Genomic DNA, 6,000 nt, shown 5'->3' with positions numbered 1-6,000 from the left:
GTCTCTCGAATTTCAGCCTTTTTATCAAAAACTCCGATTCTCTAAAAGTTTCGTTTTTTTAAATAAATATCCCNTATTAAAATGAAACAGTTTTAAAAAATTAAAAAAATATATATACATATATATTTAAAAAACCAGAAAACAAAAAAAAAATAAAAAGATATAATCTCTTCATCACCTCACACGATTATATCCGCAAAAAGGAATACTTTCTAATATTGCATCAATAAAGTCAAAAGATAAATACATCAATACAATAGTATCAGGAGCACTCAAGAAAATTGAAAAAAAAAATAGGACACATCATGCAAAAAATATATCAAGCAAAAAACAGAAAATAAAATGAAATCTATAACGCGAGAAACAAATTCAAATGAACTTACATGTAGCGGAATCCTTCAAGATTGATTAAAATATTTTCGTAATAAGATTGCCAGATTACAAAATATGAAAACAGAAACTCAAATGGAGGTAAAAACGTATATAGAGGGAATTTGTTTTTTTGGCACTTTCTTACTGCAGTATTAATGCGTGTTTGATTTGTTAGTTACCAAGGATTGGCCCGAAAATGGATGTGCGCAAGTTAAAAATATTATACTAAATAATTTAACGAATTTTATAATTAATATGATGTTGCAAAATGATTCAGTGGTGAATGGGTGTATTAATTAAAGAAACCATATTTAATAACAAACAAATTTAATAATAAAACAATAAAATATATGATACGAAAAGGGGCTCTCCAATGAGCCAGCCAGTTCAATCCATTGCCTGCCACATAAGTGTTTACAGAATTATAATGAGTGAGTGATTACAACGCCCTCTTCTGGTCAGGCAGAAATTTGTAACATATGAATAATTAAATATCAACCTTATTAATTATAAACTTCTTTAAGTTCTATAGTATAATATTATTATTTATATTCTTTGAGTACTCCTCACACTATTGTATTGATATATTTTGCTTTGGCTGTATTGATACCATATTAGACAGCACTCCTTTTTGCGGATATAATCGTGTGAGCTGATGAAAAAATTATATCTTTTCATTTTTTCCTAGATTTTTATATTATTTTTTAATTTCTTTTTTTAAATATTTTTTAAAAATAATTTATTTATATATATTTAAAATAAATGTATTGAAATGATAAAGACGCTTAACACTAAATTACCCAAGGAAGTCATTTTAAATGCTTTTTAATTTCAATTCGAAAAACAATGATGTATACAATGACGCAATTTCTTAGAATTTTGTGACTTTTCATACAACATATAGATTTTTTTTATTGTTAATATTTACTAATAACTTGTAACATAACTGCAAATAATATTAAAAAAATTTTAAAAATTAATTTAAAAAATTTTTTTTTGCACATTAGTTATTCTTTCACAATCTAGTCATTTTGACTGCTTTTGGGCAAATATACAGTAGGGAACCGATTATCCGGAACGATCGGGACCATCGCTATTCCGGATAACTGATTTTTCCGGTTTTCTGAATAGCTACAAAAAGCCGTTTTTTTTATTGTGAAACCCAACTAAAAAAATATATATATTTGGAAATAATTTTAAAAAGAAGAAAAAACGATGAAGTAATACACTAATGATTATTTCCAAAATGATGGTAAGGTAAACATCTTTCAAAATAGAAAGAAAAATCCTAAAATCTTATGAGGAAAAAAACATTTTTTTTAAACAATGGCGGGAAAATTTAATGAATTTCGTTCCGGTTTTTTGGTTTTCTGATTTCCGGATAACGGGTTCTGTACTGTACTAAGTTTCTGTCTTTCTAGTGTTAAAAGAGAAAGTTCTTCCGAGATAAACGAGTTAAATATAAAAAAAAAGATAATGTATATCTCAAAAAAATCTTTCTTAACATCTAATGACATGGTCAAATAATTGTTCCAAGAAATAAAGGGAGCATTCTAAATAATATTGGTGAAAAGCTGTTTTTAAAAAAATATGAATAATAATAAAAATTGATCTTTTTAAAGTTTTTGAGTGGGATCCCACCTTACGATAAGTTGATCTCAATCACATTCCGAAAAAAATTGTTTAACGTTGAAAAAAATTAGAAAAATTCAAAGCATTTTAACTGCTATAGAAAAACTTTTTTTTTCTTTGGACAGTTTTTAACATGCCATTAAAATAAATAAATAAAATGAAATAAATGAACTAGTTATGTGAAACGGAGTTAGTGGAGGGGGCTGTGAATCTTTTAAAATGTTGTTGTAAAAGTTGCACTTCAAACGCGTGTTGACGCCTTCCCTTCCTTTTTCGTTTTATACAGAGTATACTGGAAAGTCTGTTTAACTCAAACTCACAAAAATATCCCTTAAATCAGCTATGAAAACATTTTTCGGCGGAACTCCAACTTTGTAAGTTCAATAAATAGCATTAGAAGCAGCGAATATACTAACCTTACCAAAGGACTACTCATTATGATTAAAATATTAAGATCTGATATAAAATATTAATATGCGAAGAATAAAATATTTTCCTCGTTCTATCAATCATAGTCTTAAATTTAGGTTTTGTATCAGATATTTAAATAAATCGTTAAGGAGCAGCAGCGTTTAAATGAGTTCCTAGTGCATGCCTAAGATAAAAATGAGCAAAATTATAAGTTTGGCAAAAGAACTGATGTGAACGGTGAATCATCAAAGAAACATAATTCTGTATTCTTTGAATTTGGTTATTTTGTTTTAAATTGAAAACATTGTTGACAACTTTTGAATTTTTTCATAAATGCATCCATTCATTTAATCAAAAAAATGGTTGAAAAATATTTAACGATGTATTTCTGAAATTTTACTTTCATTTTCTCCTTCTGCTTAAATAATTTTACATAAATAACCGAAATATCAAACATATTATGGAGTATTGGTTATATATATACAATGAAAGGTTTTAAACTTTTAAAAAAAAAAAATTTCAATGAACCTATATGATCCTTCTACAGAGACCTATTATTCATGCACTCACCTTTTGTAAACTACTTCAGAAAACATGCATTCAGAGACGTATCCGCAATACTTTGGTTTGAATACATGCGTATACTTTAGTAAGAAAACGTCAATGTTTTAAATTAACAACAAAAATAACGCTTCATCTTTGAGAAAGCCAAATAGAACTTGAATGAGCCATTTAGTGGAGCGTTTCATTCAATTGGGAGGCATATTCCTCCAGTATAGACAAATAACTGAACGAAGTATGAAGCAATACATACGGATGACATATAAAGACGAATTAAACTATGTGTTTAATGATTTATTGTAATCTATTTATTGTGTTGTTAACTGTGTAGTTATAAATTTTGATTAATAAATTTAACTTATGAAATAATGTTGAATTCATACTTCATAGGTGAGCACATATCATTGAAAGAACCATCACTTCCATTTATGTAGCACAGGTGCTTCCCAAAGTGTGGTACGCATACCCCCCGGGGTATGGGAACAGCTTAGCGGGGGTACACCAAGGCTGAAAGCCCTTATATAGCAAGACGGAAAAGAGCAAAAACTGGTACGAAATACCTGCCAACTCTTCCGGTTTTCCCGGAAGATTTTTTTTTTTTTTTTCATATTTAAAGTGCTAGCAAAATTCATGTTATTTCTCTAAAGTTTTTAAATTATATTAATAATTATAAATGAGTTTGACCCCCACTATATATAAATAATTACAACAAATATATAAAAAGCATATTGGCCATCACTACAGCGAATTTCAACTTGGTTAAAATATAAATATCTTTTTGAGTAAAACTGTTTTTCGGTAATTGTTTTACTACCACTTGGAAAATCCATTCTCGAAAAGAATGAATGTTCGCAAGTATGCATTTCATTTTAGCATTTTTTTTTCGAGAAAAATAAAATATCTGTAACTATCAAGATTTCTTCTAGTTTTAAGATATAAGTAAAACTGCTTCTTTTCCAAGATAAAGTAGAAATTTTTGAATAATTTTAAAGAAAAATTCTCCCAAAAACTAACAATAACTGAAATGGTTTCACTACCAGCCTTTCCTCTTTTCCGTCTCGCTTTCATCCCTGGGGTACACGTTCTTATGCGAAATATCTTGCAACAAACGAAAATTTCAAAAAATTTTATTTAAAAATAAAGCAAGCCATGAAATTTTATGATTGCGTATTTTTCTATTGACTACTTTTTGCAGAGATAACAGTTAATAATTAGTGGTATCAACAGCCAGTTGTGATTTTTAACTAGTGCAATTTTTTTACAGTAAAAAATACGTTCATTTTTTGAACAGTAACAAGAAAGAAATAATAATACAGTATAGTGCGGCTTTGAGGAGAACTCCCCCAGATTAAAAGTCTGGAGCTGGCTGTTACTATGGTAACAAGCGTGAGCACATTTCTAATGGGGGTGAAATGGAGGAAAGGGGTCGATTGGTTTACTCACGACAACCTATGCCAAGATTAAGACAAAACTATTCTCCTCACACCCCCATTCGAAGTGTCCTTTCCTCGTAACCATAGTACCCGCCACGACGCGAGACGGGTGTCTGGAGGAGTTCTCCTGAAAGCCGCACTATAGTGTATCTTTAATGTGATCATGGTTTTTGTCATCAATTGCTTATTGTTCTCACTCGGTTCTCTATTCATATTTGAATATTAAAGTTACCGCTTTCACTAAGATTACATCATATAATGTTATCAGTATTTTTATTGATTTTCATTTCATCTATTTATTCTGAATATACAGAAGGTAGATAATATTTACGTCGCACTAAAGCTGCCCAATGGGCTATTGACGACGGTCTGGGAAACACCCATGGATAGGATCCTCTGTAGAGGGTATCTCATTTGTGGGACCACTTCCTCCATTTAGACATCGATCTGAAAGGGAAGACAATTTTCTCCAGATTAATGAACCCATGGTACTGTTCTGCGACCGACCACAGGATTTTAAATTCCACAGATTATACAAGCACGTATATCGCATGTACTCGGTGGGTTTTAGCGGAGTCGGCCGGTGTATAGAGAAGGAACCTTTTCTTTACTTTCTCTGCCCTAATGTTTGAATTTCCCAGAATTATTCATCTTTTACCTAGAATTCAATCTCTTACATCCCTTTATCAACTGCAAGTTGACAGGAGCGAGATGATATGCTGTTAATGAAACGTGATTTTCTTCCTCTCGGAAAAGCGGAAAGGATAAAAACAAAAGGGAGAAAAACGAACCCGTTAGTTAGGGGTTTTGTCAACATTTTATGTCCTGCTCACTTACAGAGAGTAGGACAATATGGATGGCAGAAATCCAACTAGTTTAACATTGAAACAAAAGGTTGACATTTTATATCGTTTGGCCCAGAAAACTAACGTTCTTGATAGGGTGCAACTCTTTAGTAATTCCATGGCATCGAGTTTCTGTTAAAATGATCAGAAATTGCTTTGCATAAGCAGGATTTTGCAAAAGAGTTTTCCTGGCAACTGAAGAAATTATAGAACATCCTTGAAACCTGACGCGTTCGAGTTATGGATGGGAATTGATGAAAATATCCTTATAACTTCCAGAATGATGGAATCAGAAATTTATCAGTTGTAGGGAATAAGACGGATGGTGGAACTGACGAATCACAAGAAGATACCTTGATGTTGAGCCACAATTGTTGAAAAAGTAAATCAACAGTTAAAAATTTTTTTTTTTTTTTGAATAAATATTATTTCCCATATTAAAACTTTAGTTCATTAGATTTCCAAAATCCTTTAAAATTTTATCTGATTTCTAGAAAAAAAGTAGTAGGTAGATGGGGATTTAATGAAATTTTTTAACCAATGTAAAGAAGTGGCCATAAAACTGAACTTGTGCACTTATAAATAGCTGAATATATAAACTTAATATTTATCAATGCAAATGAACTCTTTGAGAAATGATAAAATAAACGAATGATTAACGCATAAGAGAAAATAGCGTCACTGTGTCGGTCCCTGTTCTTGACCCCACGAAAACCTTTATTGCTATCCACGTATTTGTAAACAAA

Source organism: Parasteatoda tepidariorum, chromosome 9, assembly GCF_043381705.1.
Source record: "Parasteatoda tepidariorum isolate YZ-2023 chromosome 9, CAS_Ptep_4.0, whole genome shotgun sequence".
In the NCBI taxonomy this organism is placed as follows: domain Eukaryota; kingdom Metazoa; phylum Arthropoda; class Arachnida; order Araneae; family Theridiidae; genus Parasteatoda; species Parasteatoda tepidariorum.
The sequence above is the reverse complement of the archived record's forward strand: the minus strand, read 5'-3'. Positions refer to the sequence as shown.